This window comes from Microcaecilia unicolor, chromosome 2, assembly GCF_901765095.1.
Source record: "Microcaecilia unicolor chromosome 2, aMicUni1.1, whole genome shotgun sequence".
In the NCBI taxonomy this organism is placed as follows: domain Eukaryota; kingdom Metazoa; phylum Chordata; class Amphibia; order Gymnophiona; family Siphonopidae; genus Microcaecilia; species Microcaecilia unicolor.
Window position 1 is genome coordinate 447,602,349 of NC_044032.1, and position 21,878 is coordinate 447,624,226.

Sequence of the window (21,878 nt, forward strand, 5' to 3'; positions counted from 1 at the left end):
CAGGGTTTATAGAATTGTGCTTTTTTTCTGTGCTAATTTTTTTTTTTGGAGCATCATATTTATTTATTTATTTATTTGCTGCATTTATATCCCACATATAGAATTCACCACACAGTGCATACATGGCTGTAAATGTTGGCACCTATTTTCTAGGATTGGCCCTGTAACACTTTATGTAATGTGCAGAGGGCAGGGTGTGCTGTTGCGGGTCAGAGCCGTTTATATACGTACAGATTATAGATATGTGTAGGCGTAAATTCAGCAGGCTAGCTATTACAGCTCCACTGAATATAGAAATAATTTGGAACATCTAGATTAGCAATTAACATCTTTTCTCAGCCATTTGATCTGACCATATTTTAGATTCATTTATTAGTCTCTGCAGTGCAGAACCTTTCTTCCTGCTTCCTTCCTTATGCTTTCACCTTATTTCTTCTCATCTTTTTAAAGGGGGGGGGGGGGGAAAGGGACTTGATATACCGCTTTTCTGTGGTATTTTGCAACTACATTCAAAGCGGTTTACATATTTACAGGTACTTTTTTTTTTGTACTTGGGGCAATGGAGGGTTAAGTGACTTGCCCACAGTCACATGGAGCTGCAGTGGGAATCGAACCCAGTTCCCCAGGATCAAAGTCTGCTGCACTAACCACTAGGCTGCTACTCCACTCATTTAAGTGACCTTTCTCGGACTTTTCATTTACCTCTACTCTCAATAAGTTTTGTTGTTTTATTTTAACTTGGCTCTTTCTCTTATTCAGACAAGCATTTATCTAGCCCCGGCTCCAAGTTTCCTCTCTCTCTGTCTTTTAATGGACAAGACTGTAGAAGCTGTGCAATTTTACATGCTGTAAGCAAATTTCAGTACGTAGAGCACCCAACCAAGTTCAGGATTTTGCATCATACTTACATATTAACTGAAACTGATGTGTTAGTCATCAAAGCATTTTGTCATTAGCCACAGAATTATTAACTTTTATGCACGTGCACATCACGTTAGGGTGGTTTACCATCCCTGCATTACTGTGTTAGATCTGAACTTTTTGATAATTATCTCAGTCTAATAGTGCAGTGAGCAAGGAATTAGGAATGGGGCACAACAAGCATTTTTAAAAATAAATTTAGCCTCAAAGTATGTATCCTGGAATCTAGGATACACAAGTTTAAAACTTGCATACCAGAGCATTTCCTAAAAGAGGTCCGTAGAATTTATGACAGAAGGTCATTCTGTTCAGGTCGCCAAAACCTAGGCACCAAAATGGTGGGTTCTGAACACTATTTTGTAATGACATCTGTGCAGTCAGATTCTTTTGCAGAATACTAATGTAAGCCTGTATTTATATTGAAGGGGTTTGTGCTCTCACTTCCAGAACAATCTTGGGAGCCGGAGCATTTGATTGACACCACTCTGATCCCTGAGCACTATGTTAATCCCCCTCAACCCGGAAGTGTATAGGCTGAGTCAGTGTTGTGAGGGGAGCTGGATGCTGGAGGTGTTGCCGCTCCCCACACTGAAGCTGGGATGCAAATTAGCCACTCTTCCTGGGTTTAGAAAGACACCAGAACAGGTAACACTGGGTGAGTCTGCCAGTGTGGCAGATGTTGGATTCATATTTTCATCTTTCGAAACCAGGGAACCTGGAATTAAAAGATTGATTTATATTTATATCTATATCCCACTTTATACAAAGCAGGTTATAAAAAAACAAACAGCTTAAATTAGATAAACAAAAATGATCCTATCCAGTCAAAGACCAGCACTGCAGGAAAAGGCAAGTCATACTTCATCTTATCAAAGTTGAAGAGAAAAACAGAGAAAATTACTTTGGAAGAAGTATGGGAAACATTGGATGAAATGGAATGTTTCTTTTTGAATCGCTTGGACTCTGTTTCGCAAGTCCCTGAGGCAATTCAGTCGCATATTAAGCAACTCATCCAATCAACCACTATTCGTTTACTCCATGGATCTATACCTTTTTGCCACATTACACCTTTGCTCTGGTCAGAACACTGGTTGCCTCTCTCTGCTTTGTTATCAATAGAAATCAAACAAAATAAAACATGGAAAAGAAAATAAGATGATACCTTTTTTATTGGACATAACTTAATACATTTCTTGATTAGCTTTCGAAGGTTGCCCTTCTTCCTCAGATCGGAAATTAGCAAATGTGCTAGCTGACAGTGTATATAAGTGAAAACATTCAAGCATTACTATGACAGTCTGACAGGGTGGGAGGATGGGGGTGGGTAGGAGGTATGCATGGGGACATCAAAGCATATCATTGATATTCTAACAGGATGGGTGTGGATAGGTGAGGGGAGGGGAGGGTGATCAACAGAGACATACAGCTTTATGGTTTATAATGGGCTAGACCAAACCTCTAAAATACTACCGGTACATCGATGATATTTTTATGATTTGGACGGAGGGTGAAGAAACTCTGAAACAATTTTATTCTGCCTTCAATACATACCATCCTACAATCAGATTCAAAATTGACTACTCCCCAGAAAAAGTCAATTTTTTGGACACCATGGTCTCAATCAGTGATGGCTGTATACAAACATCTATATACAAGAAACCCACAGACAGATGCAGCTACCTCCACAACTCCAGCTTCCATCCTTCACATAGAAAAAGATCCATCATTTACAGCCAAGCCACAAGATACCACCGTATCTGCTCTGACCCAGGGGACAGAGACAGACACCTTAAAAGCCTGACTGCATCCTTCAAACAGAAAGGCTACAACCCCAAAATAATCTCCAAGAATATTGCCTCCTCCCTCAAAACACCCAGGGAGAATCTGCTACAGTACAAGGAGAAAAAATCCACAGACAGAATCCCCCTTGTAGTGACATACAATCCAGAGCTGGAAAAACTGAGGAAAATCATAAGAGATCTACATCCTATACTCCAGGAGGATGAATTACTGAAAGAGATATTCCCATCCCCACCAGTACTGGCCTTCCAACAGCCACCCAACTTAAAACACAAGCTAATCAGAAGTAAACTTAAGAGAAGAAAACGTCTGCCTGCACTAAGTTTAATCTAGTTGCAACTATGTTGTAAATTTGGAACTGAATGGTGACATTTCGAATGTGTTATACTAAGCTAATAAAAAGGCTGAACTATAAAAAGAAAATGTATTCTATCTTCTGCATCAAGTACGGTTATCCTCAGCTGCCACTTTTCCATAAGCTTGCAGAACAGATGTAGATTTCTTGCTAAATTTAGTATGTTTTATTATTTGTGTAGTGTTTAAAACCTCCCAGCAAGGACCTCAATGTGTCATGAGATAATTATTTTTTGTTTACTTTTCTGATAACCTGACCCTGACAGAGTTCTTGCCTTGCAGTAAATTAGCTACATGTCCTAGAGACTGATCCGCCTTGCACCGCATTTCACCATGACAAAATAGTGGCTTGTCCCCTTCCAAAGCTCTGTCTTCGGTGGTGGTGGAATTCTTCTTTAACCAGTCAGTCATCCTGGGAACATTCTTCCTTCACAACTCTGCCATGAGAGCTCCCTTCTTCTGTCTAGCACAAACTAAAGCCCTTGAGAGTTAATCAAACTTTATTTCTTTTAACACAAGCCAATCTTGGCGGCAAGTGTACAATTTCTAATTGGCTTTCACTATTGTAGTCTGCCATGCTTGAATCTGGAGGAACATGTTAAAACCCAAGTTCCAATAACAGCTTGTATGGTCATCATTGAATTGGTTTCTATTGAACAGATTGGGAAGGTTCTAGCATGATGTTTAGTTCACATACTTACAAAATGTTGTATTGACAGCTCTCATGTGGACTTTAAGGATTTTGTTTGTTGGTGTTTCTTGTGTTTTTTTTCTCAAGGTAATACCCGACCATAGTCCTCTGGGACTATTTGTCAATTTCTCTCCAGAGTTGCTTCTTTAGAATTATTTTTCCTGTGTTTTATAGTTTTTCATCTTTTGCACTCTGTTGTTTGGTTTCACAAAACAGGTATTAGGTAGCTAGCTACCTAGTCCTATCAGTATGACTGCAGTAGGCAAGCTTATCTTTGGAGAAAAGGTAGTTGTTAAACTTGAAATTGCCATTCTCTAACTAACTGTAGTGCTCCAGTGGTAGTACAGCTAACCCACCTCTACATTTTGGAAATTGTTCCTTTTCTTTATGTCTTGTAACAGTCTAAAAATTATGTTATGAAAGTTCTTTCCAGTGGTTCTAATGCTATCTAGGGGGTTGACATTTGAGAAAATTCTAGGGCAAGGGTCTGAAATTATTTCTGTCATGACTGCAAAAAGGTTGCAAATTGACTGTAAAGCCACTTATGCAAATACACATCATGAATATTAATTACAGCAGACTTAAATGCAAACTTTTGAGGACAGGAGTTTGAAACCCCAGCTTTAGTGCTTGTGAAAAATGCCTTGCCAGATATACAACAGACTATTTGACTGTTCAAGAACAGGAATTCCAAGTAAATAATTGACATTTTCTGTCTCTCTCTAATTCTTTGGTATATGAGAAAAGACCAGGTGCTTATATTTGGTCATTTATCTCTGAAGGTAACATACAACTGTTGGGTCACATGACCTGTTACATTCCCAATCTCTAGAACATCAGTGAGGTTCTTGCAACACAAGTTAGCATTAGAGCTATAATTTATATAAAAGACAGAAAAAATATTGAATGAGTTGGGGTGAATGTGGAATGCTTGGGGGGGGGGGGGGGGGGATAGTGTGTTGTAGAGGCACAAGGAGGCCGGCAGGAGGTGGTTAGGCTATGTTAACATGACGGGGGATGATCTGGGGTGGGGGGCAAAGAGGGGAGGATAGGTGCGGAATGTTGCGGAAAAGACTGTTCATTAGTTGAATTAATCAGTTTGGTTAAATATAAAGTAACATATGTGATAGTTCGCACCAGCGCAGCATGCAGTAAGGATGGGTCATTGGAATGTTGTTAGATCCAGTACGATACTGAATGCCTGGTGCTAGAAATGTTATTAAGGAAATGTTTGTAGCTAATAGGATGCACACGGCAACAGGGGGGTGTGATTAGGTGGGAGGGGTGAGGGTAAGAATGTAAAGTGGAGAAAAATGAGAATAGGAATAATATGTATTGTTATCAAGAGTCATAAGACAATAGTTGTCTTTGTATGTAGTTTACTGATGGCTAATGTCTGTACAGTGTATTTCCCAATAAAAACTGTTATAAAGTAAAAAGACAGAAAAAAATGGGGAGGGAAGATCATTAGAAAATTCTTGAGGTGGGTGGGTCCTCTGCTGTCTTTGGAGAACCAGAGTTAAGGCAAATAGCTAGTCTTTCTTCCAAGAATTGTCACACTAATGGATTTAGCCAGTTTAGGGTTATCCACAATAATTTGTTAACAAAACATAAAGAGAATAATCATGCCAAACAAGAAATCTGAGCACTGCATTGATAGATAGAATGTTAAAAAAATGTAAGCTACAAACATTGAAGACGGGGTGATTTTTAACTTTTTATTTTGACAGGTGGGGGAAAATAACTAATTCCTGTTAAGAATCTCTTCTTACTAGACCATATGGTCTTCTGTCTTAAACTAAAGGAAACAACTCTATATTAAGATTTTATATGTCTTGATATACATGCAGGGGGGGAAGCAGAACATAGAAATGAGCCTAAGGTTGCTTTGCATGTGAACCTAAATTATAAGCAAAAAATGTATTTCTAAATATGTATAGATGGGATCTGCTAGAATCTTAAATAGGATGTGAAACATTTTATAGGTGGTATAAAAGAGCTGGTATTCAGCTGTCCAAGGCTCGCAGGTTGAAATAATTAATTGGGGACCAGAAGTCTTGGGTACTTTATTTATTTACTTATTGCTTTTTAATCACTTCTTATCAAGATAATTTCTATCATGATGCAATACTTCAGGTAGCTTGCAAAAATAACTCAGAGAAAAAATCCTTGTCCTTGCAAATTTGAAATGAACCGCTCTAAGAGTTGGCAGCACTGTTAATAGAGCACCAGCAAGAGTGGCAAGCATATCTCAGTGTATACAGTACCACTGAATCTGTAAGATAACTGGGGTCCCATTTCATTTCTAACCTTACACCGTAACATCAAGATGTCAGACTGTGACCGCTGCTTCACTGGGAGCCAGTGAAGATCCTGAAGTGTTGGCAAGATGTAGACCCTGAAATTCAATCCCTGATCAGTCAAGCAGCTATGTTTTTTGTAGGACCTGAATGTGTTGCAAAGCCTTTTTTGGAAGGCCCACATAGTCTGCATTCCCATAGTCTAGTCATGACCTGAGTGGGGATGGGCTTTGTACTAGCCAGGTAAAAAAAAAAAAAAAAAAAAATTTTATAATTCATGGTGTTGTGATTCTCGGTGGGGGTTGGGCGCAGTGCACAGGTAAAAAAAAAAAAAAAGCTTTATGTTTAATGCTGGTGTGCTTCTGGTTGGAGGTGGAGGATTGGGAAGGGCAGGGCTGATGCCAGACTATGGGGGAGGGGATAGGGGAGGGCTGATGCTAGGCTACAAGGGAGCGGTGGGGGGTAGGGAAAGGAAGGGCTGATGCTGGGCTACAAGGGAGCAGTGGTGGGGACCAGAAGGGAAGGGCTGATGGGCTACAGGACAATTTCAAAATTATGGTCCTTTATTCTGTAATTAGTCAGGGTTTTATTTATTTTATTTATTTTTGTTACATTTGTACCCCGCACTTTCCCACTCATGGCAGGCTCAATGCAGCAGGCAATGGAGGGTTAAGTGACTTGCCCAGAGTCACAAGGAGCTGCCTGTGCCAGGAATCGAACTCAGTTCCTCAGAACCAAAGTCCACCACCCTAACCACTAGGCCACTCCGTCTTCATGTTACCAAGGTGAGAGAGTCTGCTGGAATATGGTTAGTGTGGGGATCTATATCAGTCTAGCGTTTCCAATGGGACACATATTGCTGTTGTGTGTATTCACTGCTTCCTTTTTAGAGGTATTGTTATTGGTATTTATATATTCAGAATTGGTGGTGGTAAGGTTTGCAGTATACGTTCTGAGAAACTTCTTCGCAGGATTTAGTGTTACTTCACAAAAGGGGGTCTTTTACTAATGAATAGCATAAATTTTTTCTGCTGCAGGGCCCAAAGGAATAAAACGAGGCCTATGGCAAATAACACTAGCTAATTGTTAGTAAGTAAAAGACCTCCAAAGTATCTGGCAGTGAAGGGATTTTGTGTTGAATTTATTGAGGTACTTCCAGAATTTGGATACATTTTTTTCTATGGCAAGGTATGTTCTGTATGCTACAGATTCCATAGTAGATGGAAAAAAATCTTGATGACAGTGTGACAGTATGTGGTTTATGTTGATGCAGGGCAGCTGTTGGGCAGACTACTTACTTAGAATCCATCATCAAGTGCGCTCCAAGGCATTATTAATGCCCAAGAAACACTACTCATACTTATTACATACCCCTGATATTCAGCGCCATTTAACCAATCAGCAACGACTGCTGGGTTTCTGCCAGGTACTTGCGACCTGGCTTTGCCACTGTTTGGAAAACAGGATACTGGACTAGATGGACCATTGGTCTCACCTAGTGTGGCTACTCTTATGTTGTGTTCACTTACATAGCATTTAACCAGCTAACTGCAAATATTCAGCAGGAGATAACCAGTTATCTCTGTTGAATATTTGCGGTTAGCATATAGCGGCTAACTGGCTATATTGCACAATATAGTCAGTTAACATCAATATTCAGCACTGGGTTTAGCAGTTAAATAGTACTGCAAAAATAGCAATCCTACCTCTGACTGCTAGGAACTTAACCGGTTTGCACTGAATATTGGTTTAACCGGTTAAGTTCCAGCGGCCAATAATGAAACTGGATATGGAGCAACATTGAATTTCTGGGCTCAGTGCCAGCAGCGGGCTTTAATCACACTGCCTGCTGCCAAATGAATATCAGCCCCATAGTGCCCACCCATATTAGCTCAAGGCCCACCCAAAATGGTCAGATCTGGCTGTGCCACTGGTCATGACTAGGGCCTGCACCACTAGCTTTGACTTATGAGCTACCTGATGTGGTCTCGGTTGCTTAATCAGCCTCAAATGATGAAAACTCCCTGGTGAAGTTTAGCAATATGAACATCCAAAAAGTCAACATAGAATCCAGCTAGATCCCTAAATGTCAACCTCTTTCTAATTGGCAAGGACTTGCCATTCACCCAGTCTGGTAGCGCTATACAAATACTACTACTAATAATAATCATGAAATTCTTGTCTGTCTGTTTTACCAATCTAAAGAACCTCTTACTTGGAGGCATTCAGCTTTAAAACATGTCTTGCTGAAGCCGCAGGACCCATCCCCTCCTGTCCTGGATTCAACAGCTGCATTCCCTCCCAGCATGCTTTCCCAACTGGCAAAAAGATTTGGATATTATCAGCAAGGATATGATATCTCAAGCCAACAGAATTGAGGATTTCATAGAAGGGACAGAGAAAAATATTAAATAAAACTGGAGAAAGAACCAACCCTCGTGCAACTCTGCAGTGCACCTGTTGTTCCAGCTGAAGTAAAATTCGATCCCATAGTACCTGTTGTACTTAGTCCCTCGGGAAAGAAAAAAAAACATTTCAAACTTCTGCCTCTAATTCCTAGATCCTACAGCCACCTTTTCAACAAATTGTACTGCACTGTATCAGTGATTCTGTTTCCACCAGTGACACGTTATGATTTTGGTCAAATCACTAACTCATATCCTCTCAGGAACTCAGATTGTAAGCCCTCTGTGGCAGCCACAGAGTGCCCTGTGTAGAGTGCCCTAGACATTACATAATGGAGTGGAGGAGTGGCCCAGTGGTTAGTGTGGTGGACTTTGGTCCTGGAGAACTGGGTTCGATTCCCACTGCAGGCACAGGCAGCTCCTTGTGACTCTGGGCAAGTCACTCAACCCTCCATTGCCCCAGGTACAAATAAGTACCTGTATGTAATATGTAAGCCGCACTGAACCTGCTATGAGTGGGAAAGCGCAGGGTACAAATGTAACAAAAAAAATTGTCAAGTTAATAATGGGCCTCAAAAAATGTTATCAAATTATTATTACATTGGCACTAACTGCTCCACAGCCCTATCTATTAAAGTGCAGTAAGGTATTGTAGATACCATGCATTAATGAAGAATTAATGTGCGATAATTGCAGTTCTTCCAGGTTAACTAGTGGGCATTCCTAACATTTTGCCATTCGGTTAATGCAGAAGAAATGTCTTTACTATTAACAGAATGGCAAACAACTTGGCACTTTATGGGAGCAATTCTATACAATTTGTGTTAACATTTACGTGTGCACTGACACGTGCGTACTAAATTTTCTTCTAAGTGCTATTCTGCAAATCAAACATATAAACGGCGAGTGACCGAACTCACTCGCAAATGCGCAGTAAAGACCCTCTCTGTCCCACCTCCGCGTCAATACGTGATGACGGGGGCGGGACAGAGAGGGTCTCTACTGCGCAAGGGGAGGGACGAAACCGCTGTCGCTACCGCCACCCACCCTCCACCCGGGTGGGCCCTCGCTCCGCTATAGAAACAGCGTCAACGCTGCCGTCGGACTTCCCTGCCTGTGTCGGCCTTCCTTCCCTGCGAGGAGAAGGGGCCTTTCAACCCCCCCCGTCCCCGTCCTATACTAGCCCGTTTTTACGGGCTCAACAGCTAGTATACACATATTGTACGATGCAGCAGGTATTTGCAAGGACGGCATATCCATGGGTGCAACTCACACTTATATGTGTACCTTATAGAATTCTGTAAAGTACATATGTATCTTCAGCATTTAAGCACCTGCAGTTATAGCAGCTCTATGGCTGATGTAAGTGGCCACACCTAAATAAGATCTGCAGAATTCCAGTTGGAGGTGCCCTTCATATCGTACAATTAGACTGGAAGATTATAGGAGATCCGTTTTTATAGTGACTGGCCCAAAGTTATGGAATGTGTTACCACGCCAATTATGTACAGTGCAAAATGTGGAGTTATTCAAAAAGGAATTGTTTATTTGAACATATGGTGAAAATTGATGCTATTTAAGCACAGTCTGTTGAACTTATTTTGGAATCAGGAGTGTTTTAGGAGTTTTTGTTTGTTTTGTGTTTAATTTATTGAATGCTTGAGAAGTTTGTTTTAATATTGCTATCCGCTGAGAATGCACAGTTCGTGCGGAATGTAAATACTGATAAGATAAATCGTGCTTATCTACAATGTGTGTTTGATAAAGGAAAGGTGCCAACATTAGGTTCCTACCAGGCAGTGGTGTGCTGGAGCCGGCTCGCTCTGGCTCGCAAGATCCGGTTGTTAAATTTTGGCCGGACCTGCGAGCCGGTTGTTGGAAAGGGCGGGCCGGCTCTCCCTCCCTCCGAATCCGGTCCCTCACAGATCCTACCTTGACTATCGAATTCTTCGGGGCAGGCAGTGTTGCCTGCCCGCTGCTATCGCTGACTTTCCTCCGCCGCCTGTTTGCGCTTTAAAAATGGCCGCCGAGACTTCCAGAGGCGGCCTCGCGAGACTTCTGTAAGTCTCGGCGGCCATTTTGAAGCGCGATCAGGCGGTGGAGGAAAGTCAGTGATGGCAACGGGCAGGCAACACTGCCTGCCCCGAAGAATTTGATGGCAAAGGTAGGGTCGGTGAGGGACCGGATCGGGAGGGAGGGAGGGAGGAAGCAGGAGAATTTGTGAAACAAGTCGGGAGGGGGTGGCAGGGGAGAGAAGGGAGCTGCTGGACATGGGTGGATGGCGGGCAGGGGAAAAGAGGGTCACTGCTGGGCATGGGTGGATGGAGGGCAGGGGAAAGGAGGGTCACTGCTGGGCATGGGTGGATGGAGGGCAGGGGAGAGGAGGGTCACTGCTGGGCATGTGTGGATAAAGGGCAGGGGAGAGGACGGTCACTGCTGGGCATGGGTGGATGGAGGGCAGGGGAGAGAAGGGTCGCTGGGTATGGGTGCATGCTGGGCAGGGGAGAGGAGGGTCACTGCTGGCCATGGGTGGATGGAGGGCAGGGGAGAAGAGCGTCACTGCTGGGCATGGGTGGATGGAGGGCAGGGGAGAGGAGGGTCACTGCTGGGCATGTGTGGATGGAGGGCAGGGGAGAGGAGGGTCACTGCTGGACATGGGTGGATGGGAGGGCAGGGGAGAGAAGGGTCGCTGGGTATGGGTGCATGCTGGGCAGGGGAGAGGACGGTCACTGCTGGGCATGGGTGGATGGAGGGCAGGGGAGAGAAGGGTCGCTGGGTATGGGTGCATGCTGGGCAGGGGAGAGGAGGGTCACTGCTGGCCATGGGTGGATGGAGGGCAGGGGAGAAGAGCGTCACTGCTGGGCATGGGTGGATGGAGGGCAGGGGAGAGGAGGGTCACTGCTGGGCATGGGTGGATGGAGGGCAGGGGAAAGGAGGGTCACTGCTGGGCATGGGTGGATGGAGGGCAGGGGAGAGGAGGGTCACTGCTGGGCATGTGTGGATAAAGGGCAGGGGAGAGGACGGTCACTGCTGGGCATGGGTGGATGGAGGGCAGGGGAGAGAAGGGTCGCTGGGTATGGGTGCATGCTGGGCAGGGGAGAGGAGGGTCACTGCTGGCCATGGGTGGATGGAGGGCAGGGGAGAAGAGCGTCACTGCTGGCCATGGGTGGATGGAGGGCAGGGGAGAGAAGGGTCGCTGGGTATGGGTGCATGCTGGGCAGGGGAGAGGAGGGTCACTGCTGGCCATGGGTGGATGGAGGGCAGGGGGAGAGGAGGGGAGAGAGAATAAATGCTGGACATGGAGGGAGGGGAGGGAAGAGTGAGGAAGGAGATAAGATAAGGGAAAAGGAAGAGAGGAGAAAAACTGCAAATGAATGAAGAAAATAGGCAGAAGCTGAGGACCAGAAATGAAGAAGAAAGGAGGAAAGGAAAGAAATAAATGGAAAGGAAGCCCTGGAAACGGAGTTAAGAGGACAGATAGCAGCAGAATCGGATACTGGGCCAGCATGATCAGAAAAACAGTCACCAGACAACAAAGGTAGAAAAAAATCATTTTATTTTCATTATAGCGTTTGGAATATGTTCCCTTTGAGAATCAGGTGCTCAACATTAAAAGTTTATATTTATTTACTTATTTATGGCATTTTATCCCACATTAAACATGAATTAGATTGGAACCTGGGATCATTTCATTTTTTTTTCCTGGAGAGAGTAATGCATTGCCCCCCCCCCCCCCCCCACCCACTGGCTGTAGCCAGCTCTGCAATTTTGGGGGGGGGGGCACCGAGGTGGATGGGGGGGGTGCAGTGGTGGACGGGGGGGGGGGGGGGCGCCGAGGTGGACCGGGGAGAGAGCCTGTTGTTAAAAATTTACCAGCACACCACTGCTACCAGGTGCCATCCAGGCACCTCTTTGTAGGTCCTCTATTGTAGAATTCCCTTCATCCCGTGTTAACGTTTGGGTAGTCACTATGAAATAACTGTAAGGCACATTCCCTGCCCCCCTTCCGCATTGGGTGATTAACTCGGGAATTGTATTAACAGTTAATACAGTGATGTTAACAGCATGTGGTAATTTCCATGTTAACCACCTAAGAGGACTTCATGTTTAACACGCATCTTTAAGTTTTAGGAATTGAATCTGATTCTGTGCCCTTTGAACAGAAATATACTGTCTGGAAGCCATAGATTATGTGATGCCTATGACAATTGGATTCTTGTGTATGAAGTGTTATTTTCCATAGATTGGGTGAAAGAAGGACCATAGAGCAAAACAGGAGAGGATAAGACATACCAAGTTTTACATTGTATGCCAAGAGACTTCTGTTTGAAAAACTGCAGAAAGTCGAGAGTAAAGATTAGTTTAAGCTGGAGGAAACTGCTGTGAGTAGTAGCTGAGAGGGAGAGGTGAGCTGTTTCCTATTGTTATGTCAAGATGATGACGCATGATAATTGTCCTTTGAACATTCTGAACAGTATAAATGTGTTAGTCATTATCAGGCAGCAGTGTTTAATAGCAGAAACCTTCCTAATGCACCTCCAAACTGCCCCAGGGTCTGATTATCAGGTGTGTGGAAGGATTGTAATGTCTGGATTTTGTCTGCTTTTCCTACTGGTGAAGGTTAAAAGACATGGAAAGATGTTACTGAGAGGTGAAGAGGTACTGAGAGACCTGAAAGCTAAAGATATGGAGGTATGAGCTCCTTAACAGAGAAGGTAACATACTAGATGACAGCAGATAAAGACCTGTATGGTCCATCCAGTCTGCCTGAAGAGAGAAACTCATTACATAAGGTATGAGGTGATAGGCGATACAACATAAATATATACCTGAACTTGATTAGTCCATGCTATTTTCAGGGCAAAGACCGTAGAAGTCTGCCTGGCAGTGTCCTTGTTCAAAAACTTTTAAAGTTATTATCGAAGCCTTGATGAGCTCCATTCCAGCCCATCCAAATCTATCCAGCCACAATCAAGGCACAGACAGTAGAAGTTCACCCTGTACTGGCTTTGCTCCCTAATTAACAGTGTTACCACCTAGTCTCTGCTAAGGTTCTATGGATCGATTCCTTCTAAACAGGATTCCTACATGTTTATCCCACGTATTTTTGAATTCTGTTACGGTTTTCATCTCCACTACCTGCCACGGTAGAGCATTTCAAGTATCCACAACTCTAGAGGTGAAAAAATACTTCCTGACATTATTCCTGAGTCTTCCTCCCTTCAACCTCAATTCAAGTCCTCTAGTTCTGCCACCTTCCCGTTTCTGGAAAAGTTTTGTTTGCGGATTAAAGTGAAAGCTAGGGGGGCTATAATGGGGAAATGAGAGTCAGAGATAAATATGAGCATTTTAAATTGGAATTTGTTATAATGAGAGATAAGTAGGGATGAAGTGTTAGGGAGGGAGAGCAGTGGGGTTCTGGAGAGAAATTTAGAAGATAGGTGAAAAATTAGCAAAGCCAAGATATTAAAGAGATGCATTATTGAGAACGAGAAGGTAGGCATAGGATTAATGAGAGGGGAAAAAAGTACAAGAAGAGAAAATATAAAGTACAAAGTTACTGGAAAAAATTTAAAATGTAAATACAGTTCCTAGCTCTGTGCCATTTCTCTGGTCCTAAGACTTTTAAGAGCCTTAATCCTTAGCCAGTCTGGTTTTCAGGATATCTGCAATGAATATTCATGAGGTTGATTTGCATGCACTGCTTCCACTGCATGCAAATTTTTCTCATGCATATTTAATGTGGATATCCAGAAAACCTGATTGGCTGGAGTTCCTCCAACACAAGTTTGGGAACCACTGAATTAGAGTATTGGTTCTCAACCCAGTCCTTGGGACACATTTGGTCAGTCAGGTTTTCAGGATACCCACAGTGAATATGCATGAGATAGATTTGCATACAGTGGAAGTAGTGCATATGTAGTTCACATAGATTTATCTCATGCATATTCATTGTGAATATCCTGAAACCTGACTGGTTGGGTGTGTCCTGGGTTGAAAACACCTGATTTAGGGTCCTCGTGTCTGAAGAAATGGTGAGAGTAACAAAGAAAATGGCCAGTGGCAGAGATGTTTGGGAGAGAAAAAAGGGATGTCTTTCTTTTGGGACATGAATCTTCCAGTTATTAGTTGAAAGTGTTTAACATTGTTGAGATGTGGTAGTCTAATATGTTTAAGATTTTATTTAAAAAAAACCAAAATTTTAAACATTGTGGCACGTGTGTTTCAGCATTGTTTGTGTGCAAGCATCAGGGATCCATAGGATTCCTGCAGACGTAAAACTGCCACCACTGCTCCCTTTTCTCTTAGGACTCAGACTGCTTCCCAGAGAATATACCTTAACTGTCACTTGTACATTTTCAGGGCTAGGCTGGAGTGGCCCTCCCTCCCCTTCCCCCTCTTCCTGGGATTCTGACTCCATTTCTTCAGGTAGTAGGACTTATGATCTTAGAAATGGAGAGACGGAATGGAGGGGCAAATGGTAGCCAGGATGGAATGATGTAATTAGAGCCCTGAAGAAAAGGTGCAGTGGGAGAAGGAGAGTAGAAGCTATGAGAGAAAAGGAAGAGGGTGAAGTAGGAACCAGAGAGGTAAGGAAGAGTAATCTAGGGAGAGGGGGTGATGAGGAGAAGGAAAAAGGTGAAAGAAGTTAAGAGAGCTAGGAATGGATATTAGCAAGCATCAATGTCCCATGTCACATAGAGATGTAAGAAGTCCAAAAAGGAACTTATTTTAAGCCTATTTCATAAAGGCAAAACCAACAGTTGACCCAGTTGTAAGTCATGTAAGTCCCTCATCCAGTATATAAAGTGTACTCTAACTACAGTAGAGTCTCAATTATCCAATGTAAATGGGACCAACAGGTTGTTGGATAACTGAAAAGTTGGATAATCTGAGACTCTACAGGTTGCACTGCATTTCCCCACCACACTCAGCGCATCCCTTTCTCCTTGAACAGCAACAGCCTCCTCACTCACTCAACAATGCATAGTCCCTCTTCCCCCAGTGGTGAGGTTGGGGCAGGAGTGATCCACCATTGCTCCTACCCATGCTGGCTCCACTTTCAAAATGGCTGCCACGACCTGTAGTGACAGTCTCCTCTTTGTTTTGCAGTTGCAGTTTCATTGAAGAAAAGTGTTTATATATGAGCATTTGCAGAGTAGTTTTGAACAGAGTCCTTGACACATAGTAAAGGCTCAAAATAGTCCTCTTCCGCTGAATACCAGACTCTCATTGAAAGGCAGCCAGCGCTGGGAAATCCAAATATCACACAAACTCACTCTGGTGATCCTCCCTTTCAAATAGGCTTCATAGAAGTACCCTCCGACACAGTATTACATTTAAGGGAGTCCACTCAAAACTACTATACACACGCACATATATAACAACTTTCCTTCGCTGGAATTCTACAACTGCAAGACAAAATGGCATTAATGGCATAATGTGGAGGAGTAGCCTAGTGGTTATTGCAGCGGACTTTGATCCTGGGGAACTGAGTTCAATTCCCACTGCAGCTCCTTGTGACTCTGGGCAAGTCACTTAACCCTCCATTGCCCCAGGTACAAATAAGTACCTGTATATACTATGTAAACCGCTTTGAATGCAGTTGCAAAAAAATAAAAAACCAACAACAACACAGAAAGGCGGTATATCAAGTCCCATTCCCTTCCCTATATAAGACAACAATATGATGCATATCCACCAATCATAACATCCTATTCAAATCAATGCCATCCAGTCAAAGTCCTCATTTAAAGTACTTGGCGCTACAGTGTGCCAGAAATCCAAAAATATTCTCTGAAATTTAATTGTGACTCTGATCACCACCATATAGAAATAAGTAGTAGTAGTAGTAGATCTTGCATTAAAGCCCCAACCTTGGGCCCAGTCTTTTGGTCTTCTGTGCACTTCTCTCTGTATCTGTGTTGAATAGCTTAATAGTTCCGTTATCATGGATTTAAATTTGCTGTGTGCTAGTGTCAAAGCAAGACTTTGTGCCCAGTTCATGTGCAAAACTTGCTTTTTATTTATTTTAGCACATTTATATCCCACATTTTTCCCACATGTCAGCAGGCTCAAAGTGGCTTACAATGTACTGATTAGGCTAGCGCCAGACCAGTGGTGAAATGGTTATAATTAAAATTTGGAGGATAGAAGGAACAGGGTGAGAAGAAAAATAGGGGGGGGGGGGGAAAGGGAAGAGTGTCTAAAATGGTCCCAGGAAATGTTGTTAGGAAGGACTGCAGATGATATGTAGAAACATTTGTATTGTGCACCCACAAAATTGTGCACTAAAGGCAAGCTAACAAGTGCACAAAGCCTAACGCACTTTCTTCATTGACCACGGTAATGTTTACATGTAAGACTCAATGTCAGTGTGAGTGAGAGAGCCTGAAGTGTGGTTTGATGTAGGTAGGTATATATGAGAGACTGGGTTGTGCATGTGTGTAGATTGTGGGTGAAACCCATACTGTTGACTTTCCTCATTCTGCAAAGTCTGACAGTAACAGCTGGAGACTTCTGATTTGAAATAGTGACTTTTCCATTGATAGATTTATTTTTAGCTTTCCCCATTGTTGCTGTGGTTCAGAATTAGCACACTGTAATGTATATGCAAGCAGTCTAAAAATAATTTCCGTTTGCTCTTTTATTTATAAATCACATTTCATCACCCATGTCACTGTGTGTGAGCTGTGAATTCACAGTTCTGGTTTGGAATTCTCTAGACTACAAAAATATTTTTCAAGACGGACTGAGCATAGTTTTACTGAACTGCTACGCTCATAAAGCTGATGATGAGAAAATAAGAGGGAGGTTGGTTTTGATTTAATTTTTATTTCATTTGATATTCTGCCTTTAGCAAACAAGTTGCATTAAAGCAGATCAAAACTATAAAACTGTCAATAAAATACAAAGAAAATAAAGGTAATTCTCATGCATAAATTTAAAATTGTAGCCTTCACTTTCTGACAAAAACAAAGGTAATCACATTCTTCCTTAACCTTCAATGTGATAATGTTTTGTATGTGGGGACCAGCATAGCAAAAAGTTTGTCATCTAGTTGAGGTCAGGCAAAGCTCAAACAAAATGGGTAATTGTAACAGTGCCTTCTGGGTTGAGGGCAAGATGCACATTAGCTGATAAAGCACCAGAGATTTGGCCAGATAATTTTATATCTCTTACCTTTATCAGCAGTAGCTCAAAATACACTAAGTATTTTCCGTTACAGGAGGAATTGTCTTTGAGCCCCCCCCCCCCCCCCCTCCCCGCACCCATACTCTGTTCACCTCAACCCCAGCCAGCCTTTGATCCCTTTTCTTTCTTCACACTTCATGGCTCTGGTGTTGACAGTATCTGCAGCAGTTAATGAATTTTGGGGACCAAACCAGTATATGCTTACAGGAGTAGCTTAATAGTTAGTGCAGTGGGCTAAGAACCTGGGGAACTGGGTTTGATTCCAGCTGTGTCTTCGTTGGACCATGGGCAAGTCACATAACCTTCCATTGCCCCAGGGTGCAAAAACTTAGATTGTGGGCCCACTAGAGAAAGAGAAAGGGTCTGCATATGGTTGTACTACAGAAAGATCAGAAATTCATAACCCTAACCCCTCTAACCCATAGTGGCTCCGCCTCTTTGGGTAGTGTGCAGGAGGCAATGGCTCAATCCCCCTGCTTGCTCGCTGCTGCCAATACAGTTTTAAGCCATAAGATTGGGGGGAGACAAGGGATTGGAGATCAAATTGAAGGCATTCTCCTTGGACAGATTTTTGAGAAAGTAGGAGACCTGAAATTTCATAGAAGAAACATAAAGATTCCATTTAGATCTGTCAAGAAGGCCATTCCCCTGTTACATATGCACATGGACAGACACATGACAATGGGAATAGGTGCTTTTCTCACTAAAAAGACAGCCTCGAGGACACAAATTCAAATCAATTACTAATGACTGTAACCCATTGACATCCCAGATTTCTGAGAACAGTGGGGTTCTCTGAATTCTGCAGCTTTAGCCGTATGGCCAATGTAGGGTTACTATATTTGCGGAGACAAAAAAGAGGACACAAAAAAATAAAATGCTGCCCTGCCCTTGCCATGCCCCCCAGCCACGCCTCTGTTACCCTGCCATGCCGCACAGTTGCTTGACCTCCCAAGAAAGTCAGATTCTATAAGCAGTGAAAATACTGGTAAAGGTAACAAATGCATTTTCTTCCCTACACTGCTAAATACAAAATTAGAAAAGATATACATTTCCAAAAAATAAACATCCATGAGCAGCATGTCCCCCTTTCCCTCCCATCCATGAGTAACACATCCCCCTTTCCTCTCCTCTTCATCCCCTTCAATCTATGTGCTGTATTCCCCCTTTTCCCTCCCCCAATGTACGTCCCCCTCATCAACCTTTTTTTTCCAGCCCTCTCCCTCCCTCCCAGCACCCACACTCCATCCACATTTTTTCCACCCCCTCCCTCCATCTACCCACCCACACAACTCCATCCATCCATCTCCGCTCTCCTCTCGTTCTGAGTTAGGGTGCCCTCCCTGAACATACCTTAACTCACCCTGGTGCAGGACCAGTGGTTGTTACGTGGAGTCACTCATCAGAAAAAAAGACATTTCTAAATCCTTAAACAATATTCTATAGGTACATCTATTTCTCAAACATACTATAGTCACAATAGAAGCTACATCTTTAATTAAAAGAACAATAGAAGCTACATTTTAAATTCTTATCAGTGTTATTTTAAATTATAATAATTTCCTAGGTTACTATTACACACAAAACAATTATTCCTATCAACCCTATGCAATAATATTTACTTAATCATTGACCAAATAAACAAAAACAGAGTCATGGTATAGTGCCATGAACTACCTTTCAGAGAGAAACTTTTTATTTTTCAGAGAGAACCCTTTTATGGGTAATGAGTGTGGTAAAAGGTTAATGCAAAAACTTTTTCTATTTTCCTGTCCAACCTATTTTAAAAATTAGCACCTGGATTTCCCTGCCATCTGCAGAGTGGGTCATGCTGTGGAGAAGTCCAGTCCAGGCTGGATGCGTCTCCTCATGTTTCTAGGAATTAAATTGCAGGAAGAGCTGACAGAATGTCAGTTTCTGGTCCAGCAGGACGTGTGGTTATAAGTTTCTGCTTATCTGGCGGCAAATTTCTCTTTTTATTGTTAGCTATCTGCAATATCTGCAAGGCTCCATGAGATTTTAAAATGTCACATGTTTGCTGGCGGTTTTCAGTATCTACATACTGAGGAGCTGAATTTTTAACTGGAGGCTTACCTTCATGAGCATTTAAATTAGACTGCAGAACAGGTTGTGCATATATGTGCTGAGGTTTTGGATGCTGTGAGGGGGCCTGGGAACTAATGGTTCTAGTTGAACCTCCTGCTATGGGTGTGGACTGTGATACTGTTACCACAGCTGAAACAGGCATGGCTTTAGCTGTATTTGGGTCTGGAGGGGCACATGGGAGACCCATAATGGCTGACCCCTGCAAATGTGAATCCTGTACATGATCAATATTCTCATCTATATGGGGCATCTGCAGTGTTAATTCCCTGATTAAATGTTTCAAGCCTGGAACTTGGCTGGCCTGCATTTCTAAAGCTAAAATTTGGGCTTTCATTTTAGTCTCCTGTGCTGCCTGCAATTGCACCTGTATTCTAAGGGCGTCTAATTGATCATTTAAGCAACTAGCCATTGTGATCAGAAAATCCTTTTTTGTGTTTATCAGCATGCATTCTCTCTCTTTGGCTAGTAACTTCTCATTCAATTCTGCATGTTCCCTTAAGGCTTTCTTATATATGGTCCACATTAACCAAGTGCATGCAGAAATTCTCTTGCTCCCTTCCTTAATTGAATATAAATCAAATTTTGTTTCAATATCAGAGGGGGTGGAAATATCATCAGTCACATTACGGGTCCAAGGATTAGGGCCAGAGGATTCTACGCATTGCTTAGGCAAAGTGGGGTTATCTATGTCCTTCTCAAAAGAAACTGCAACATTGTTTTTTATTTTATGCCAGAGCATGCCTAAAGATTTGATTATGAAATACATAAAGTACATGAGTGCATAAGTACCTAAATAAGACCAAACATCCATCCAGCACAGCATTCTAAATATTCTAAATGCCCTGAAAACCTTATCAATTTATCAATCGGAAATTTAATTAATGAAACCTGATACTCAGTTCTCTATAAAGTAGCAAAATACAAAAATATAATTTAAGAACACTGCTATTTCATTCTACTCGCACGGAATACCTGCCCACATTCTCCACAAATAAATATGTTACAAGAAATGATTTATTTTGGGGAAAATAGCTCTAGAGCAACTCGCCACTGTTTATAATTTAAGAGCAGGTGCTGTATTTATAAGTTTTAGGATATTAATTTCTCCACCAATCACCAAAGGTGATAATTGCAATAAATTAAATAGATTAAGTATATATAAAAGATACCATATACTCAGAACACAAAGAGACCATATTTTTAGCTTCAAAAAGATTGATTTAATATACAATTGCACACGAGAGGTAGGTTTTAAGAGATCTTTACAGGTAATCTGTGCATAAAATAGAACAAAGTAGCAGGTAGGTTAACTTACAAGTTCTTGTTACAAGCATGCTGTGGTCTAGTTGATTGATGAGCACATGTTGAGGGGCAAGGCGTCAGCAGACCCCAAAGAGAGCAGCAGGTCCCAAGAGGAGGCAGGTTCCAAGAGAGGAGGCAGGTTTCAAGAGAGGAGGCAGGTCCCAAGAGGACGAGCTGGGCTGTTTCCAGGCCTTTTATAATGTTAGCAGAGAAGCATGGTGTGTGCATGTCCTGGATATTTTGCAAGGCATTATGGTTAATGTAGTCTGTTCACATGACCACATTATAAGTCCTTCTTTCTGCAGATGTCCTGGCATCCATTTGTCTGATAGATGATGGGAGGGGCAGGTATACCTTTGACAAGCAAATGTCCTGTTTATGGTTTCCCTCTCTGAGTTCTTTGTTTTCAATGGGGTATTCAGGTGCCCACCTTAGTCCATCTTTTGTTAGGTGGGAGGGCAGAGGAAGCTCTTTTGTCTTTAAGTGTTTGTAATTAACTATCCCTGCTCTCAGAAGTTCCCAGAAAAAGGAATGGAGAGAGAGGGGCTTGAAATGAAACTATTTTCTCTGCTGCAGTGTCAAATATATAAAAGCTGCACAAATATATTGGTGTATATATAATCCAGCAAAATATAATAAACTGATACCTGATACCATTACATGGTAAGCAGGGTATGCATGGCAGGGGGTGCCAGAAACTGCCATTCTTACCTTACACTGCACTACAGCCCTCCCAGGAAGACCAACCGTGATCCTTGAAGGCCGCCCTGGCGGTTTAGTGGCCTCTGCAGGGGCAGGAAAGAA

The 21,878-nt window shown here is 42.5% G+C and overlaps 1 protein-coding gene across 2 annotated transcripts in view; it reads left to right on the top strand.

Annotated features, from left to right (window-relative positions):
• The window catches only part of LOC115461226 (rho-related BTB domain-containing protein 2-like), a 259,612-nt gene that overhangs the window by 124,606 nt on the left and 113,128 nt on the right, over nucleotides 1-21,878 (top strand). The gene's annotated exons all lie outside the window — the stretch shown is intronic.